We start from the raw sequence: 21,631 nt of genomic DNA, 5'->3' as shown, positions 1-21,631 counted from the left end.
GTGTTTTTACCGTTAAACATCATAGGCAGCGCAACAGTGCTGCTTAAGTATAGGGCGATGTGGGCACAAAGTACTATTTTTTTTTTCATCAAGGTACTTTGTCTAGAAGTATTTGTCATATATACTTTGGAATGTGTTCATTCAGTTGAAAATTGAAAATTCTAGTGTCTTTTCTAATATTCAAATAAGATCGGACAGTGAACAGCCCTCCTCCCACGCCCCTTGATTCCACAAACACGTCAAATCAAAAGCTGGAGATAGCTATTTAGATCAGCTTAGTTAAAAGGTCTATAAACTATGTCTTTGACGATGTCAATCCCCCTCCCCAAAGCCCAAGGGACAAGGGCTGTTTGTTACTGAATTTACCCATTGTTTGAAATTAGGCCTAGTATTTTTAATTGGATAGTTTTTCTCAGGGAAGTAAATGAAACTTTAGAAACTTCAAATGAAAAAAAATTATTGATTCACAGTTCTAACACATATCAATAAAACTAGTACAAATATGCCAACTAATCATATTTCCTATGTTTCTAGGATTATAAAAAACTAGCGCATTACTGAAAACACAAAACAATGTAGGAGTTTTGGTACAGTAAAAGCAAACCAATTAAGGGCACTTTTTATAGCATAAACATAAAGCATTTTAGGATTGTTGCTTAATTTATTTTTTCGTTTAATTTAGTATCACTTCTGTATAGTCCTTCAGAGCAACGATTGACTCTTGTTTTGGTTCAGAAAAGGACATCTAATGATAAGTTTGTAGACACGTTTGAAGTGAAGTCATCTCACTTCGAGTCACAAAATCACATCCATATCACAGTCAGTGCGAGACCATGAAAAGCTTTATAGATTTGTTTGTTGCTGTCTGGCTTCGCACTTACTTTTGACTCCTAAATGAATAGTCTTTTTTTTTATATTTCTCTTTTGTATTTTCAGTATAATGCTAGTTTTTTATAATCCTAGAAACACAGGGAAATTTATTTAGTTGGTTTATTTTTACTAGTTTTGTTGATGCATGTTTGATTGACTAATTTTTGTTCGTTTTAAGTTTCAACTCTTCGCTCTGTAATTCCCTCAGAAAGAATAAAATTTTTCAAATTAATGTTTGCCATTTTTTACTTAAATTTAATATAGAAGCAAAACTGTAATAACCTTTTTTGTTTTTCTGAGGGGGTGGGGGGCAGCTCCCTCATGTACGGAATAGTTTCAACATTTTTAAGTTTTGACATCACTCCTTACTTTCCGTTCCCAAAAACAAACTTATTACTTAATTTAATCTCTAAGTATTTTTCAAGTAATTCCAAAATTTCATGCTACACAAAATGGTATACTCGGTTTGTGAGGGTGAAAAACCTCGACAGTTAGAGAAAAAGTTACTATTTTTCTACAATTTTTTTTAAGATTTTAAAAACCTAAGAAAAATTTTCGTATGTTTAACCTATTATGCGAAACATCTCTCCTCCTCCCTTATAAACACCAAAAAAAATAGACATACAGTTGCGGAATAGCAATAACAAGAAAAGTTGGAAAGTATCCTGACAACTAGAAAAATATCACAGAAAAAAAAAATGCTAATAGGTATATAGTACTATGATTTCTCTATATGCATTGCATCCAATCTATTGAAAAGTAAAAATAATTAAATAATATGAATGACTAACTATAATAATAACTAATCTAGTGGTTCCACACCATATGCCTTAACTTCTCCAACCCCTAAGTGGCAAGGGGCTGGGGTATAGATCTAGGGATAAACTAGGAATGTAGTTGCAAATCATGAAACTGTATGACCTCTATTTAAGTTTAAATGAAAATTCTTGACAAGTTTTATAAAATAAGTCCATCACATTTACAAAAATAGTGAATTATTAGAAAAATAGTCTTATATAACCCCCAAAACCATAATTGAAAACAATGTCCGAATAAGAGTTGAACCCTTGACATTCAGATATAAAGTCGAACGTTGTAGTCACTGAACTACGGGGGCAGATAATTGAATTTAATCTAATGGTTTTTGTAAGACTGTAATTGCGTAACTTACACTCCTTTTCCCGAGGACTATGGATGGTCATGCCATCGCCAAAAGCATAATTATTGGAAATCATTCAGCAAATACATTTTTAGTGAGTGAGAGCATTAAACTATATTTGGTGAATCTGAGCTTTTGCGTACAGAAGGAGGGGAGGGCAATTTGATATCCAATTAATTGGCATTCTATGAATTTCTTCCTCTCAAGAATATTTGGTATCTTAAAAATCATTTTGCGAGCCTCAACATCGGCTTACCGTGTTAAAGGCAAAGACTTCATAGTGAATTCTCCCAACGGACTGCTGAAAATTACTAGAGGGGGTGGAGCTGGTAGAAGGATTATATGGAAGGGGCTGTTGTAAACATCCAGTAAAGGATTTTAGAAAATAATCATTATGATACTACCGTTTTATAGTTGCAAGCTTTTTCACTTAAGGAGTGGCACCAAAACTGCCGTTTTTAGGTTTATATTGTACTAAGGACGGTAGAGTCGATAAAAAGCATGTAGATATGGGCAATAGCTCTCAATTGAGCCATTAAACATCTGAGCCGTTAAACGTTAAATATGGTACTTGCAGCTGGTGGAATCTACAGGAAGAACTCAAATATGAGTAATAGCTTTTATATGAGCTATTAAACATATGTTTACAATGTTCAGGTTACCCGGTAGCCCCACCCCTTGAGAAATGGCACAATTAAAACTTAAACGAACAGAAATTACTCCATGAAAGGGGCTGTTCCATCCTCAACGCCCCGCTCTTTACGCTAAAGTTTGACTCTTTCTCACAACTCTACTTTTTAAAACAATCAAAAAAAATTAGCGTAAAGAGCAGGACGTTGGGGAGGGAACAGCCCCAATTCTTTTGATGTATCTATTAGTATCAAAATTCCGTTTTTTAGAGTTTTGGTTACTATTGAGCCGGGTCGTTCCTAACTACAGTTCGTTACCACGAACTGCTTGATATTTAGGCAGATGTTAAACTGAATCAAACATAACTATGATCATCTAGATTGTCAAAAGGGTGAAAATGCAATATCACAATTACGGCTTACATTCTTAAGTTAGACCCTTCCGGGTAAGTTGTGACGAATTTTCAACTAGCCAAAAGACACCATATGTATACTTTTAATACTTCTTCTACGGTTACCGTAACTCATGACACTAAGGGAATTATATTGAAACGTTTAGGAGAGGTTTCAATTAAACGAAAAAACTATACGCGTGTAAGTATTACTATGTCATGTAAGCAAAATCATTGGCAGGTCTGCTTTATCATAGCTAGTAATATCATTGATCTTTCAAAGGAGCCAATTTGGCTGGATATTAAAACTTCTAGTACCCTTTTTATGTCAGATGTGATTTTAGGGAAATCAGCCCTCCTCTTTAACTGAGAATTTTCCAAACACTTCCAATCAAAATTTTAAAATAGCCAATTTTTTCAGCACAGCTGAACGTTCTTGTAACTGTATCTCTTTGATAATTGCGTAGGCCAACCTTTTGGTCAACTGAACATCCTACTCATGATGCCCCTGAAGTTCCCTCTTGATATGGTAAGCCGTTACAAAATATTGTTGATACGCCCGTATCAGCAATCTGTATACACGCAATATGTTTTGATTTAGTTCAACTTCCCCTCAACGTTTCCTCAGATATTTTTTCAATATCCTCAGCCTTAGTAGTACTCGCTACAGAAATAGTAGTTTTAGTGATAGCAGTGGTAGTAACAATCGTAGATGTGGTAGCAGTAGAAGCATCAGTAGTTTTAGTAGTAGTAGCATGCAAATATGGCCTTTTTGGTCAATTGATCATCTCTGTTATCATTTCCTGAAAGTTCCAAATTACTGTACTCAGTTCTGAGTAACTCATTCCTGAGTTACACATTTTTGATTACCGATATCAAACAGTTCGTGGTAACGAACTGTACTAAGGAGCGACCCGGTTCAGTAGTAACTGAAACTCCAAAAACGGAATTTTTGTAAGAATATTTACATCAAAAGAATTGCATTTTAATGCTGATTTTAAATATTTAACTTTCATTAAGTTTAGACTTACCCATCAGAAGTTACGAGCCTGAGAAAATTTGCCTTATTTTATAAAATAGGGGAAACCACCCCTTAAAAGTCATAGAATCTTAACAAAAATCACACCATCAGATTCAGCGTATCAGAGAACCATACAGTTCAAGCTCATAGCTACAAAAATGAGGAATTTTGCATTTTTTTGTCAAGAGACAGATCACGGATGCGTGTTAATTTGTTTTTTTTTTCCCAGGGGTGATCGTATCGACCGAGTGGTCCTAGAATGTCGTGTGAGGGCTCATTCTAACGGAAATTAAAATTTCTAGTGCCATTTTTAAGTGACCAAAAAATTGGAGGGCACCTAGGCCCCCTCCCACGCTCATATTTTTCCCAAAGTCACTGGATCAAAATTCTGAGATAGCCATTTTATTCAACATAGTCGAAAAACCCAACAGCTTTGTCTTTTGGGACTACTTACTCCCCCACAGTACCCATGGGAGGGGCTGCAAGTTACAAACTTTTACCAGTGTTTACACCTAGTAATGGTTACTAGGAAGTGTACTGACGCTTTCAGGGTAATTTTTTTGGTTGAGGAGGGGATGGGTTGAGGGGAAGGGGTTGTGCGGGAGGAACTTTCCATGGAGGAATTTGTCATGGGGGAAGGGAATTTCCACGAAGGGGGTGTAGGATTTTTTTTTAGCATTTTCTTAAAGAGCAATGAAAAAATAAATATGAAAAAGTTTCTTCAACTGAAAGTAAGGAGCAGCATTAAAACCTGAAACGAACAGAAATTATTACGCACATGATGGGGTTCACCTCCTCCTAATACTTCACTCTTTATGCTAAAGTAATTTTATTGGTTTCAACTATTTATTTAACGGCCTTTGTGATTCATGGGTCATTCTTAACGAATTGGGACAAAATTTAAACTTTAGTGTGAAGAACGAGGTATTGACGAGGGGACGAACCCCCTCATATACGTAATAAAAACATACGAATTTAGAAGTTCGTTACGTAAGTTAGTTCGTAAGTTACGTGTATTTTTACTAATAAAAACGTTCGTAAAATTAAAAGTTCTAGTTGCCCTTTTAAGTAATTAAAAAATTGGAGGGTAACTAGGCCTACTCCCCCGCTCCTTTTTTTCACAAAATCGTCCGATCAAAACTATGAGAAAGCCATTTAGCCAAAAAAATAAATTAATCTGCAAATTTCCTTTTAATTATTCATGTTCAGAGAGCCAGCGTCAAAACATGCATTATTTCAAAAGCGTTCAGAAATTAAACAAAGAAAAACAGTTTTTTTTTAACTGAGAGTAAGGAGCGACATTAAAACTTAAAACGAATAGAAATTACTCCGTATATGAAAGGGGCTGTTCCCTCCTCAACGCCCCGCTCTTTACGCTAAGGTTTTTTACTGTTTTAAAAAGTAGAGATAAGAGAAAGAGTCAAACTTTAGCGTAATCAGTGGGGCGTTGAGGATGGAACAGCCCCTTTCATATACGGAGTAATTTCTGTTCGTTTTAAGTTTTAATGTCGCTCCTTACTTTCAGTTAAAAAAGTTGTTTTTTTTTATTTAATACACATAAACACAGCATGTTTTTATTTAGTTCAACACTCCCCACAACATTCCTAAAGACTCATGCCCTTCGTATTTTAGAAATTATAAGTTAAATATGCATACCTTCTCTCGATAACACATACGATATATAAGCAATGAATAAACTGCCTAACTTACAGCCTTTCCCCTGAGGCCCGGGTGGAGGGAGTTGACATCCCCGAACGTATAACTATTGAACCCTTCAACAATGCTGAAAAAAATGGGTTGTCTCAAAACTTTGTTTGGATGTTTTTTGGGAAATAATCGGCATGGGGCGGGGGGGGGGGGAGGTTGGGATTGCTCTCAAATTACTTCGACTCTTAAAATTGGCATTATAAGTTTCAATTTTAAATGAAATGAAACCCATGAATTTCATGGGACCGCCCATTCCATAAAAACATTATATGCCACCTGGGCATTACTTGAAGCTCTTGCCCCAGGGCTCTGGGGTCAACCCGGGAGGTATTGTTGTATGTTTTTTGGACTATTTTAAAGAAAATTGCGATCGGATAATTTTAATCAGATGCGTTTGGGGTGGGGGATAGTTGGGAGGACTGTAAAAAATCGTAAAGTTGGAGCCATTGAAGCTGCAGAAAGGCTTCTTGGCACAAAGCTGAATAGTGTTTCCAGGCAATTTACATATTATGTTGACCTTGGAAAATAAACGACGTTCCGAGAACACTAAAGAAATATCAAGAGCTTGAAGATCTAGTAAAACAGGATCCAAAAAGCTCTGACTTGTATGTTGTCCACTGGTTTGCCGATGTCTACCCCAAAAGGCCGGAGCATATGGAGAGCGTCAGTCTTTATCACCTGCTTTCTTGGTATGAGCGAGAATGTAAAGGTGCTGATGAGAACATGCTTTAGAATGACGGCACTTTTTACCTCAGAAAAGCAGCTATGACATCCGTTGTTAGGGCTGCAGTACAATGAATGCCCATATTTTCTTGCGTACTTGTAACTGTTTTGACACAGATCCATACTATCAAAGTAGTACTTCACGATTGTATCTGTCGACATCTAGACTTCAAAAGTTTTACTAAGATTTTCAAGAAGAATTTGGCAAACTTCAATATCACTTCACTTGCATATGTCGGGGTGAAAGTGCCAGGTTACTGGCTCAGTATAATTTTTGTTAGTAAGTTTTTCCAAATTATATAAGCTGACTTTACTCAATATTGTCTCCAGTTTCTCCTTTTCAGATCCAGTTTCAATCTATGTTTGAATGGATTTCTGCGATTCTTCAGTATATCTTATCCTGAGAGAGAAAAAATCGTTTGGCAAATATTCAGCTGCGTTAGCAGAAGCCCCTCTCGTGTCCATATGCAGATTTGCTTGAATCAATAGTAGAGATGCTAGTGTCTTGAGAACTCTTTCCAGGAATATGGGCTGTGTCAAAATCGTCCTGAATCTGACACCTACACTTATTATGGACTCTAACAGTATACTCTTGGCCATAATTGAAGAAAAATCGCTCTTCCACTGCTGTCCATAGGTATTGTCCTATAGATATCGCTATTGCCATCAAAGCAACTGCAATTGCTCCTGCCAAAATTTTTGAATGTGGTTTCGAAAAAAAGCCTCTTTGCATTGACAATGCTGGGTCAAATTATCCATTGCATATGTAGAACTGTTCTACTGTTCCCAATACGGAATTTGTAAGCCTTTCACTAAACTTGCAACATTTCTTCTGATTGTTACTGTGGAGTTTAGCCAATAAATTACTAGCCAAGTTTACAACAGCTTACATTTTTGCCATTTTCTTGTATTTCTGGACGAATCTTTGACGATATTTTCTTTGCTTGAGAATTGTTGTACGTGTACGTAAGCATTAATTTTCCATCCCAGATTGAACAAACTTCCTGAATAGTTTATTTTGACTCTGATTGATTGGCTGGCAAGCCTCGTCAAGTGTTCATGGAAGTGTCTGACTAAAACTCTGCAGCGCTGACCTTCGGTTTTTGTAAGGTTTTACTCTCACGTATCTTTTTCTCTCATACTGCTTGATTCTATCTCTATATGCTGTTTTATACAACCTTGTATGTGTCTTAACTTTTATTGGTAGCTTTCTTCACTCCAGTATCTATTAATTATTCTACTAACTACAAGTTTCTATAGTTATTCCAGTAGGTTTCATTTTTTCTGTACTTATCTAAAACTCTATTTGTCACTGTCATGCGGTAATCCTCATCATTGTGACAACGTTCCTTGATTTTGTCGGCCTTTCCTTTTCTATATATTTCATATGTTTGTGCTGTTACCTTAATAGATTCTCGGTAACTTCTCCCTCTAAACACCCCTTCTGAAAGTATTAATCTCTATTTATAAATTACTTTACCCATAGTTTTTAAGGAAACAATAAATCAATTGGTAGCGCTCTTAACGGAAGCAAATTAGTTCGAATCGGTACTCAAAATTTGGTGACAACTTCATTTTATTATTAAACTTGACAGAAAGAGGATTAAGCGTTATAATTCGTGTTATTATATAAAATCTTCCCCAATGGTTTTCTCTAGATTTGATTAGTCTAATATAATGTGTGCCTGCAGTTCCAAGGAGGTTGTTTCCACTGCCCAAGCGTCGTCGCCAAGAAAAAACGTTTATTTTAATCTTAAGGAAACTGAAATTCTAATTGAATAATGTATACCTGAGTAGCTAGTTCAGGCTTGGGTCTTAGTCCAAATTATAAAATAAAGTAGTTGCACCTAATTAGATTAGGAATGTGTGTACTACTATTACAACTTTTATTAAATCAGTTTACGTCCTTCTACTAGAATACGATAGTAAATTCTTGTGTCTTAAGGTGAGATAAAAACTTGGAATAACCTTGATTGATTAGATACCAATTTATCCCTTTATTCCAAAACAAGGTATTTACTATTTGTCTGAACAAGAATAAGCATTCCTTGAACCTTAGGCTAAACAGGGAAGACCCTTGATTAAATTCCCCTAGACTGGAAACTACTTTAGATTCTTAGCTTGACTAATAGCACTCCTCTCCCTGAGCCTCATAGTATAGACTCTTCGGCTACTTGGCTGTATAGACTGCCGAGAAACGATTAGGTAGGTAAAAGAACAAGCTAGGAGGGGGGAGGGAATAAACATCTCCTCTGTATTCAGACTCCGTCTCATTGACATTAGAGAACTAAGGTTAGGAGTAAACAGGACTAAATTCTAGTGAAGTCGAATTTCTATGCGTGGAAATACTATGCCCAAGTTCCAAGAAACACTAGCCTGGGAAAAAGGGGTACAGAGCCTTTAAAGGTTTCGCTCCCTTGTTTTGAGTTATTCCCCTTTAAACTCCTGGTTATGCTAAGTTCATACCAATAACCTTATTCTTCCGGGAAGGAACTCACTCGAGTTCTTAAGCTTAATTAATCTTAGATTGTATTACCCTTCAATAATGTTGGGTTTTAGACTGACCCAGCCTTAATTAAGAAGAAGAATAAGGAAGAAATCATAAAACCCGTAACCATTTAAAATAAATATTTAAAAGGGATTCTAGACTATATCAAACAGTTCGTGGTAACGAACTGTAGTAAGGAGCGACCCGGCTCAATAGTAACCAAAACTCTAAAAAATTGAATTTTGATATCAATAGCCACATCAAAAGAATCGCATTTTAATGCTGATTTTAAACATATAAGTTTCATCAAGTTTAGTTTTACCCATCAAAAGTTAGGAGCCTGAGAAAATTGCCTTATTTAGGAAAATAGGGGGAAACACCACCTAAAAGTCATAGGATCTTAACGAAAATGACACCATCAGATTCAGCGTATCAGAGAACCCTACTGTAGAAGTTTCAAGCTCCTATCTACAAAAATGTGGAATTTTGTATTTTTTGCCAGAAGACAAACCACGGGTGCGTGTTTATTTGTTGTTTTTTTTTCCCAGGGGTCATCGTATCGACCAAGTGGTCCTAGAATGTCGCAAGAGGGCTCACTCTAACGGAAATGAAAAGTTCTAGTGCCCTTTTTATGTGACTAAAAAATTGGAGGTAATCTAGGCCCCCTCCCACGCTCATTTTTTCCCAAAGTCAACGGATCAAAATTTTGAGATAGCCATTTTGTTCGGCATAGTCGAAAACCATAATAACTATGCCTTTGAGGATGACTTACTCCCCCACAATCCCTGGTGGAGGGGCTGCAAGTTACAAACTTTGACCAGTGTTTACATATGGTAATGGTTATTGGGAAGTGTACAGACGTTTTCAGGGGGATTTTATTTTGTTTGGGGGTGGGGCTGAGGATCTTTCCTTGGAGGAATCTGTCATGGGGGAAGAAAAATTCAATGAAAAGGGCGCAGGATTCTCTAGCATTACTATAAGAAAATAATGAAAAATAAACATGAAAACGTTTTTTCAAATGAAAGGAAGAAGTAGCATTGAAACTTAAAACGAACAGAGATTATTACACATATGAGGGGTTCTAAAAATACTTTAGCATAAAGAGCGAGGTATTTAGGAGGAGATAAATACCTTGCTCTTTATGCTAAAGTATTTTTAGTAATTTCAACTATTTATTCTACGGTCTTTCTGACTCAGGGGTCATTCTTAAAGATTTGGGACAAAACTTACGATTTAGTGTAAAGAGTGAGGTATTAACGAGGGTAAAAACCCCCTCGTATACATAATAAAAATATAACGTTATGGAAGTTTGTTACGTTAAGTTAATTCTTAAGTTACGTATATTTTTTACTAATAAAAACGTTCGTTAAAAATTAAAAGTTCTAGTTGCCTTTTTAAGTAACCGAAAAATTGGAGGGCAACTAGGCCTCCTTCTCCACCCCTTATTTCTCAAAATCGTCTGATCAAAACTAAGAGAAAGCCATTTAGCCAAAAAAAAGAATTAATATACAAATTTCATTTTAATAATTTATGTGAGGAGAGCCAAAACCAAACATGCATTAATTCAAAAACGATCAGAAATTAAATAAAAAAAATCTATTTTTTTTAGCTGAAAGTAAGGAGCGATATTAAAACTTAAAACGAACAGAAATTACTCCGTATATGAAATGGGTTGTCCCCTCCGCAATCCCTCGCTCTTTACGCTAAAGTTTGACTCTTTGCCACAATTCTACTTTTTAAAACAATTAAAAGCTTAAGCGTAAAGAGCGAGGGATTGCGGAGGGGACAACCCATTTCATATACGGAGTAATTTCTGTTCGTTTTAAGTTTTAATGTCGCTCCTTACTTTCAGCTAAAAAGTTAGTTTTTTTATTTAATCCCTCCAAAGATGTAAGTCCTTCAAGGAAAAAATACTGCTCTAAATAAAGAGAGAGACATAACCCAATTTTTGAAATGTCTATTGACAAAATATGAAAGCGATGATTGAAAAAAAAATATTTTCTCTAAGAGTAGGGTAGCCTAAATACCACTAACTTTATTTTTTCTCAAATAGAAATCACAATTTTTTACTGCTTCCTCAACCTGGCAGTACAGATTTTCAACAACACAACATTGTTTTAACTTATTCAAAGTTTTGGCAGTTCTCATGTGGGCTCCTAGGAAAAGGCTCGTATGCATGAAGCTAATGATTCCACTAATTAGTTTTTTTTTTGGTAGAATAATCTTAAATTGATGCATCTGTTTTCTTTTATCTGAATTATCTATAGCGCATAACAGACCATCCATAAGGACCAACCACCTAACTAAATTAAATAAAAAAAACGAGTTTTTTTAACTGAAAGTAAGGAGCGACATTAAAACATAAAACGCACAGAAATTACTTCGTATATGAAAGAGGCTGCTTCCTCATCAACGCCCCGCTCTTTACGCTAAAGTTTGACTCTTTCTCTCAATTCTTCTTTTTAAAACAGTAAAAAACTTTAGCGTAAAGAGCGGGGCGTTGATGAGGAAGCAGCCTCTTTCATATACGAAGTAATTTCTGTGCGTTTTATGTTTTAATGTCGCTCCTTACTTTCAGTTAAAAAAACTTGTTTTTTTTTTATTTAATTTCTGAACGTTTTTGAATCAATGCATGTTTTGATTTTTGCTCTCCGCAGAGGAATAATCAAAACGAAATTTGCATTTTTTTTTTTTTTTTGGCTTAATGGCTTTCTCATAATTTTGATCGAATGATTTTGAGAAAATAGGAGCGGGGGACGAAACCTAGCTGCCCCCCAATTTTTTGGTTAATTAAAAAGCAACTAGAACTTTTAATTTTTTACGATTCTTTTTATTGGTAAAAGATTTACGTAACTTATAAATTAGCTTACGTAAAGAACTTTTGTATTCTCATGTTTTTATTACATATATGAGGGGATTCGCCCCATCGTCAGTACCTCGCTCTTTACACTAAAGCTTAAATTTTATCCCAATTCATTAAGAATGACCCCCTGAATCACAAAAGCCGTAGAATAAGTAGTTGAAATTACTGAAAATGCTTTAGCGTAAAGAGCGAGGTATTAGAAGGAGGTGAGCCCCTCATATGGGTAATAATTTCTGTTTGTTTTAAGTTTTATTGCTGTTCCTTACTTCCAGCTGAAAAAGCTTTTTCACTTTTATTTTTTAATTGTTTTTTTTTTTTTTTAATAATGCTAGTAGCCTATATCCTGCTCTCCCTTCATGGAAATTTTCTTCTCCCATTACAAATTCTCTAAGGAAAGTTCCCCCAGCATATCCCCCTCTTCTCAACCCCTCCCCCAAACCAAAAAAATCCTCCTGAAAACGCCTGTATACTTCGCAATAACCATTACTATATGTAAGCACAGGTCAAAGTTCGTAACTTGTTGCCCCTCCCACGGGGACTGTGCGGGAGTAAGTCGTCCCCAAAGACATAGTTATAAGGTTTTTCGACTACGCTGAATAAAATGGCTATCTCAGAATTTTGATCCGTTGACTTTGGGAAAATAATTAGCGTGGGAGGGGGCCTAGGTGCCCTCCAATTTTTTGATCACTTAAAAAGGGCACTGGAACTTTCATTTCCGTTAGAATGAGCCCTCTTGCAACATTCTAGGACAACTGGGTCGATACAATCACCCCTGGGAAAAAGAAAAAAAAACAAAAAAACAAAAAAACAAATAAACACGCATCCGTGATTTGCCTTCTGGCAAAAAATGCAAAATTCCACATTTTTGTAGATAGGAGCTCGAAACTTCAACAGTAGGGTTCTCTGATACGCTGAATCTGATGGTATGATTTTCGTTAAGATTCTATGACTTTTAGGGGGCGTTTCCCCCTATTTTCTAAAATAATGCAAATTTTCTCAGGCTCGTAACTTTTGATGGGTAAGACTAAACTTGATGAAACTTATATATTTAAAACCAGCATTAAAATGCGATTCTTTTGATGTAGCTATTGGTATCAAAATTCCATTTTTAGAGTTTTGGTTACTATTGAGCCGGGTCGCTCCTTACTACAGTTCGTTACCACGAACTGTTTGAAAAGGATTCCTTTCAAAACTCTAAACCTGTTCTGACGCCAAAAAATATATTACTCAAATGAGAGTTCAGCTGTCAGTTAGCGAACATTGTATGCTAACGGGCTTAAAACGTTGGCGTCAAAACGGGCTTAAAGTTTTGATGGTTGAATTAAAATAAGCAAATTTGGATAATTTCAGCACATCAGTAACTAATCGTGTTGGCAGTCTTGGTTTTCAGAGGCTCTGACGTTTTATTTTATTTTTTTGTGAATTTTTCAAAGGGTCTGGCGTATTTTGGTACCAAAACTTCCAAATATAAAGAAAAATCTTAGAAAACCACAGGTTTGAAAATCGAGGTATCCAAGAGACATGGCTCTAAGAGAAGAAAAAACTTTTTCATTTCATATCCTTGGTACAAAACTTCCAAACATACAGAGAACTCTTAATTGGACCTAAGGCACAAGGATTTAAGAGAAGAAAAACTTCTTAATTTCGTGTCTTTGGTGCCAAAACTTCCAAACATAAAGGGAAACCACAGAACGCCACATTGCTTCGTAAAAAGGCCAGAGATTATGATTTTTCCTGGAACGTCAGTTTTCATGGCTTTGATATTTCTTGACAATGAGGTACAATCAAGTAATTTTTTGGACTATATTTTTAATAAATCAGATGTAACATAACCGTGTGTGTTCTTATTTTTCAAAAATAAAACCCCAGTTTCTTATATAACCAAATATATTTAATAAACCAGATATATTTTAAACGTGTGCATTCTTATTTGTCAAAACTAAAACACCAGTTTCTTAAAATACCAAAATATTTAAATGATCAAATATTTCCAAATCTGTTCCTTGCTTTCAGTTGGAAAGCTCTTTTTTTATTTAATTTATGATTGTTTTCCAAATGATACCTAGGCCTAACTAAGATATAATTTGAGGTACCGGTTCCTTAAATCCCAGGCTAATTGCTTTTGAAATGTATAAATCGATAAGTGTACGTTCATTAGTACATCTTACGTTTAAATTTGTAATTCTAATTTTGGCAAAAATCTGAATATACTTAAAAAATTGGCAATAAATGGTAATTTTCATGAAAAGTTCCTATTAATATTACTACTAAAGAATTTCGATTGGATGAAAAAGAGAATTATTGTTTGTATGGGTGGAAATTATATGAGACTTTTGGTCTTCTACATAACTAAAATCATCGCAACCTTTACGATGGGATCTTCTAATCAATAAAAACATTACATACATTACTTTAAATACATAGACGTACTTAATATAAATATAAAAATATTACCATTTAAAGTTCCTGAAAACTAAGATCCTATTAGTGTTTGCCACCCCAAAAACCATTCCTGGCGGGGCTGATGATGACCTGCCTTGCCTTTTCCACCTATGTACTTTTAGATATGGGAATGTAACGTTTTAGCTGTATAGAGAAATATTTTAATTAATTCCTACTCCCCCTATCTCTTTTAACATTTATCTGAAGCCTCTGGAAGAGTAAGCAGCTTGTCCATTAAAATGTTCTTTTTTAGGAATCTACCCTATCCCCGCCTAAGCAATGACTCACCCCCCTTCATTATAGCTGATACGCAATTACAGATAACAAAACATAGCCTAATTTCATTACAAATAAAGCGAATCAACTTGGTTGAACCTAGTACTGCCACCATTTAGAATTACTTCTTTTGCAACTTGGAAGCCTAAAATATAGTTATTGATACTTTTAAATCAATTAGCTTCTCATAATTTTAAATTGATTGCAAATTCATCCTCTTCGGGGTAAAGTTGTAGTTTGGTGCCCTAGACTACCTAAACTATCACCCAACCCCCACTGCTGTTTTGGCGTCTGGTGTCCCCTGGAAAATTTTCTGCTGGCGCCCTTGTTTCGATTTAGTTCTATACAGCTTCAATATTTCCCAAATTTTTCGCCTTAACACCCTGAATTTTTAGTAGCAGTAGCAATAGCAGTAGCTATACATTTATTAGTAGTAGCCTTAGCTTTAGTGGTAGTAGTAGTAGCAGAATTAGTAATAGTAGCAGCAGTAGTAGTATGAGTAGAAGCAGTAGCAATAGGATGAAAATATTTTCCTTTGGTTAGTTCAACATCCCCAACAACAAGCCCTCTTACTTTCAACTTCATACACCAAACTTTTCCTAAGGTATTGCCGTTACGCCCTTTTGAAAACCTGCATACAGACGGTGTGTGATGATTTCACCCCCTCCAAAAAAATCCTTGAAAATTTCACCTTCATAATCCTAGGCACAATTGTAATAGTAGTTATAGCAGTAGTATTTGCATTAATAGCAGCAATATCAATAGCAACAGCTGTGGTACTAGAAGCAGCAACAGCATTAACGTGTTGCCTTTACAAGTAGTTGCAATAGTAGTAGTAGCAGTAGTAGTGGCAGTAGTAGTAAATATATCAGTGATAGAAGTGTTAGCAGTAGCGTGCACATACTACTATTTGGTTAGATGATTTTTCCCTTTTAATATTCTCTCAAAGTTCCAATTTTTTCACCAAATCATTTCTTGAGATACGCTCTTTTGACAATGTTAATACAAATAGCATCTTTTGATTTAATTGGAATTTCCCCTCATTATTGTAAATGGAGTAGTGTGATAGTAGTAGTATTGCAGTAGTAGTAGTGGTAGTTGTAGTAGCAGCGGTAGCATGCAAATATTCCCTTTTTGATCATCTCCTTAATCATTTTCTGTAAGTTCTAAATTAATATACCCAGTCATTCATGATTTACGCCCTTCTAACAATCCGTATACACGTGTTTTGATTTCCATCAAACACGTTCCACACTTTCACCAACATTCTCTGAAAGGCTCACCTGATTTTCATTCGTCCTTTTGGAAAATTAGATTAAAAAAACAAGTTTTTTCAACTGAAAGTAAGGAGCGACATTAAAACTTAAAACGAACAGAAATTACTTCGTATATGAAAGGGGCTGCTTCCTCATCAACGCCCCACTCTTTACGTTAAAGCTTGACTCTTTCTCTCATTTCTTCTTTTTAAAACAGTAAAAAACTTTAGCGTAAAGCGCGGGGTTATGATGAGGAAGCAGCCCCTTTCATATACGAAGTAATTTCTGTTCGTTTTAAGTTTTAATGTCGCTCCTTACTTTCAGTGGAAAAAAACTTGTTTTTTTTTATTTAATTTCTGAACGTTTTTGAATCAATGCATGTTTTGATTTTGGCTCTCCGTAGAGGAATATTTAAAACGAAATTTGCATATTTATTATTTTTTTGGCTAAATGGCTTTCTCATAATTTTGATCGAATGGTTTTGAGAAAAAAGAGTGGGGGAGGAAGCCGAGTTGCCCTCCAATTTTTTGGTTAATTAAAAAGGCCACTAGAACTTTTAATTTTTTACGAATCTTTTTATTAGTAAAAGATATACGTAACTTATAAATTAGCTTACGTAAAGAACTTTTTATTCTCATGTTTTATTACATATATGAGAGGGTTCGCCCCCTCGTCAGTACCTCTCTCTTTACACTAAATCTTAAATTTTTCCCAATTCATAAAGAATGACCCCTGAATCACAAAAGCCGCAGAATAAATAGTTGACATTACTAAAAATACTTTAGCGTAAAGAGCGAGGTATTGGGAGGAGGTGAGCCCCTCATATGGGTATTTTCTGTTTGTTTTAAGTTTTAATGCTGCTCCTTACTTCCAGCTGAAAAAAACTTTTTCATATTTATTTTTTCATTTTTTTTTTAAATAATGCTAGTAAATCCTGCGCTCCCTCCCTGGAAATTTTCTTCCCCCATGACACATTCCTCGATGGAAAGTTCCCCCAGCGTATCCCCCTCTTCTCAAACCCTCCCCCAACCAAAAAATCCTCCTGAAAACGCCTGTACACTTCCCAATAACCATTAGTCAAAGTTTGTAACTTGTAGCCCCTCCCACGGGGACTGTGGGGGAGTAAGTCGTCCCCAAAGACATAGTTATAAGGTTTTTCGACTACGCTGAATAAAATGGCTATCTCAGAATTTTGATCCGTTGACTTTGTGAAAATAATTAGCGTGGGAGGGGGCCTAGGTGCCCTCCAATTTTTTTGGTCGCTCAAAACGGCACTAGAAATTTTTGTTTCCGTTACAATGAGCCCTCTCGCAACATTCTAGGACAACTGGGTCGATACGATCACCCCTGGGGAAAAAAAACAACAAAAAAACAAATAAACACACATCCTTGATCTGCCTTCTGGCAAAAAAAAAAAAAATACAAAATACCACATTTTTGTAGATAGGAGCTTAAGATTAAGATTAAGATTCTCGTTAAGTTTCTATGACTTTTAGGGGGTGTTTTCCCCTATTTTCTAAAATAACAAATTTTCTCAGGCTCGTAACTTTTGATGGGCAAGACTAAACTTGACGAAACTTATATATTTAAAATCAGCATTAAAATGCGATTCTTTTGATGTAGCTATTGGTATCAAAATTCCATTTTTTAGAGTTTTGGTTACTATTGAGCCGGGTCGTTCCTTACTACAGTTCGTTACCACGAACTGTTTGATAAAGATCAAACACACATACCTTCTCAATAACATATACTGTATGTAAATAATGAACGAATTGCATAACTTACATACCTTAACCTAAGGAATGGGGATAGGTTGACATCCCCAAAGACAAAATTACTGGACCGATCCACAATGCTAATAGAAAAAGTTCTCTTAAAATGATTGTATATGGCGAAGGGGGTAGGGGCGAGTTTACTTGCCTTTTGCGTCCAACTCCAAGTGTTGTAGATTACGCGCTAATTAGTACGCAATTTGTACCTGAATCAATTAATATGGGAGTATTAGATTTAGTTGGACCTGATCATAGAGCTATTAAGCTTGCGGTGAAGGTTGAGCAGTTTCAGGATCGCGGTCCACGAGTAAGAAATTTTTGCACTGTGGAGCATAGAAGAGTAGGTTTAAGAAAACGAATTAGAAATAATTTAACAGATAAAGATATTGAGGCATTTAAATGGGGGCTTTTGGAGTCGCGTGTAAAAAATAAGCTGAAAGCGTTAGAAGACAACGAAAAAGATGCACGTGGTGTAATTATGCAGCTAAATGAAATAATGGTCAGTTGTACAGAACCGTGTGACCTGACAAAAAAAAAGTAAGAAAGAATGAGTGGTATTTTGATTTGGATGGCAATTTAATGAAAGGAGAAGTGAGATATTTATTAAATCGCTTGAATGAATGTGAAAGCGCGGAAGATCAAAGTTTGAAATTGGCTAAATATAAAGATAAAAGAAGAGAATATAACAGTCTTGTAAAAAGGAAAAAAAGAGTATGAGAATAAGAAGAAACTGGACATTGCTGATGATTTTAGAAAAAAGATTTTGAGAAGTTTTGGGGTTATACAAGGAATGATAGTGGAAAGGGAAAAGGTAATACCCAGGTTGTTCCGGAAGCTGATTCATGGCCTGATAACCTAAAAAAACTGGAAGGTAATTGTGTAGATCTTCAGGAGGAAGCGCACACCCCAGGGATGGTTATTTATCCGATGAGGGAAGATGATTATGATTTTGTGCTCGATGCGAATTTTTATATACAACTGTATAAACAATATACAACATTGTTTATACAACTTTTTAAGAGAGGAAACCCAAAGGCTCGTGAGAATATTGGTTTAATTGCGCTTGTCCCTGCTTTAAGTAAGGTATTGGGGAAAATATTAGATACCAGACTTTCCAATTGGTCAAATAAGAATAATATAATACATAAGAACAAGGGGGTTTCAGGCCAGGTCATGGGACGACAAATAGTGTGTTTATTTAAAAGGCATTAATAGATAAATGTGGGATGGGAAAAGCTTGTCTTTATATGGGATTTCTGAACCTCTATAAGGTTCTTGACAGTCTCGACAGAGAGTTATTGAAAGATGCCATGCTAAGAATTGGCTTTCCCCATTTATTGTTAGTTTGATAGTGAGTACGTATATTTGCGTGAGTGGGATCGTACATGTTGGTAACAGGTTTTCGAAGCTTTTTTATATCAAACCGGGAATAAAACAGGGTAGTATCCTTTCTCCTAAGTTGCTTAATATTTATAAATGATGTTGTCAACTTTCTAGAGAAAAGATGGACTTCGAAAGTTAGCCTAGGAACTCAAAAACTATCCCTTTTATTATTCACAGATGATATTGCTTTGGTGGCTAATAAACCGCAAGATCTACAGACGCTTTTGACGCAAATAGAAGAATATTTGCAGATAAAAAATTAAGGTTGAATACTTTACAAAATGAAGTTGTTATTTTTAAACAGAGAGTGTATGTGGTGAAGAAAAATATAGATTTAAATTTAAAAAAAAGGAACTAACCATAAGTAAAAGAATGAAATATTTAAGCTTCATCTTATCGGAAAATGGAAGCCTAAAGAGTCATGTTGATGAAATAATTAAGAGAGGTAGAGTGGCCATGAGTGCGGTTCTTAGAAACGTGACGATAGTGGAGATTAAAAACCTAAGAATACATAAAAGAATATTTAATACAAACTTTTACCCGTGATAGAACTCAACAGCATTATAACAACTCCACAACTCTACAAAATTATATTCTGGAAAAACCTAGTTTTGGAAAGGAAGTTTATTTTAAATTTAATTTACCGGCTCTGATTCTACTACGTTGGATTAAGCTTAGGGCGAATTGTCTTCCAATCCAGAACAGGCAAAATATTTTCGACAAAAAAAAAAGATATTTGGTCCTGATAGGCGGTATGTTTGTCCCCTTCGTAAAGGTGAGGATGAAGACTTGGATCATTTTCTCCGGAAATGCCCAGTGCTCTTTGATTTACGGGGGAAATGATTACATGGAATTAATTTGATGCTTCCTGGTATTCTGTAAAATAGTAACCTAACTACAATATTTTGAGTGGCAGTGTATATACATATTTTCTTAGTAAGAAGAAAAAGTTTATATGATTAATTTATTTTGTCGTTAGACTAGGTATTTTCGCGTTGTATTCTGTTTCTGTGCGTGCTTGTAATTTGTACTGCTGTTTAATTCTCTTGCTTGTTTGTTATTTATTTGCATTTTTGTTTGTATATCGCCCTTGGGCTTTAGAATACAATTTTCTATCTATCTATCTATATCTTTGGTGAAATTTGGTCGGATATGTTTCGAGGAATGACAGGCTTGCGGGGAAGGGGCTGGTTGCCCTCTATTCACTTTTGACTCTTAAAAAAGGCACTAGATTTTCCAACTTCCAATCAAATGAGCCCCTTCCGATCCGAAGTTTATGCGACCATTCGTCCCATAAAAGCCTTATATGCCTAGGGCATAATTTACAATCCTTGCCCCTGGGCTATGGAGGGTGGTGTCCACACTGATGGCATCGCTATATGCTCTTTGGACTATTTCAAACAAAATTGTTATCTCATAATTTTGACCAGGTGCGTTAGGGAAAAAGAGGGTGTCAGATAGGGGGGGGGCTAGTTACCCTCCATCATTTTTACTCTTAAAACTAGAACTTTATATTTACAACCGATTGAACCTCTTCTAAAGTTCACACAACCGCCCCTTCCTTGAAAAGTATATTTGCCCCCGGGGCATAACTTGGAACCCTTGCCCCTAGACTCTGGGGGGGGGGGGTGTCAGCTCTTAAGGCCTTGTTATGTGAACTTCGAACTGTTTCTGAACACATAGCTATATTAAAATTCCCATCGGATTCATTTTGCGAAAATTAACCGTAAGGAGGGGGGCTACTGCCTTCCGAAAACTTTCACTCTTAAAGAGAGCACTAGAACTTTTGATTACCAGGCTGATGAGCCCCCTCCAAAGTTTAAGCAGCCACCCTTTCTATAAAACCGTATGTACCACTGGGGGAGAACATGCAACACTCGCCCTGAGGACTCTTGGGAGAGTCCTCAGAGGACTCTCACCCTGAGGACTCATCCTCAAAGAAATAATTTTTGGACCTTTCAAGTATGCTGAAAAAATCTCAATATTTTGATTGGATCTGTCAGGGGAAATGATGGGGGTGTGCTGAGGGGAGGAGGGCGGGTTGTCCTCCAATCCCTTTCGATTATTAAAAGGAACATAGTCCTTTCAATTTCTAATTGAGTGAGCACCTTCTAAAGTCTCTAAGACAAACCCTTCTATACGAAGTGCCCTCGTCTAAAAAAAGGAAAAAAAGTAATACATTGTGCCAACAGAGCTCTTTACCTAGGCAGTGCTTTTGCGCTGTTTATACTATATATTACCGAATTTGGGCGATTATTATTGAAATTTTCTGCGACAATGCTGCAAAGAATGTTTAACTTTTCTCAGGGAAGTATCCTGGGAGGAGAGGGAAATGATCGTAATTACTTGACATAATTTTACTTACATTTATGTGTAATTATCGCACAAAAGAAGATCATCAAACCTCTCCCCTAAGAACCTCTTGATCGACATTTTTTTTGCCCATTTTAGACACCCCCATCTCAAATCCTAGATCCGGCACTGACCCCTGATCCAGTTTTATTTTTAAAATATTGTTGTAAATAATATCTTTGTACCTTCATAAATAATCCAACACAATTTTATTCATCAACATATCATGGTTAAATTCTCATCTTAAAATAATGGCGAAAAATTCAAATTTAAATTCTATAATGTAGTAAAAAGGTAA

At 35.8% G+C, this 21,631-nt stretch overlaps 1 protein-coding gene across 1 annotated transcript in view; it reads left to right on the top strand.

Moving 5' to 3' along the window:
- Nucleotides 1-21,631, top strand: part of LOC136031086 (tRNA (guanine-N(7)-)-methyltransferase non-catalytic subunit wuho-like) — a 118,490-nt gene that overhangs the window by 41,996 nt on the left and 54,863 nt on the right. The gene's annotated exons all lie outside the window — the stretch shown is intronic.

Source organism: Artemia franciscana, chromosome 9, assembly GCF_032884065.1.
Source record: "Artemia franciscana chromosome 9, ASM3288406v1, whole genome shotgun sequence".
NCBI classification, from domain to species: Eukaryota; Metazoa; Arthropoda; class Branchiopoda; order Anostraca; family Artemiidae; genus Artemia; species Artemia franciscana.
The sequence above is the reverse complement of the archived record's forward strand: the minus strand, read 5'-3'. Positions and strand labels throughout refer to the sequence as shown.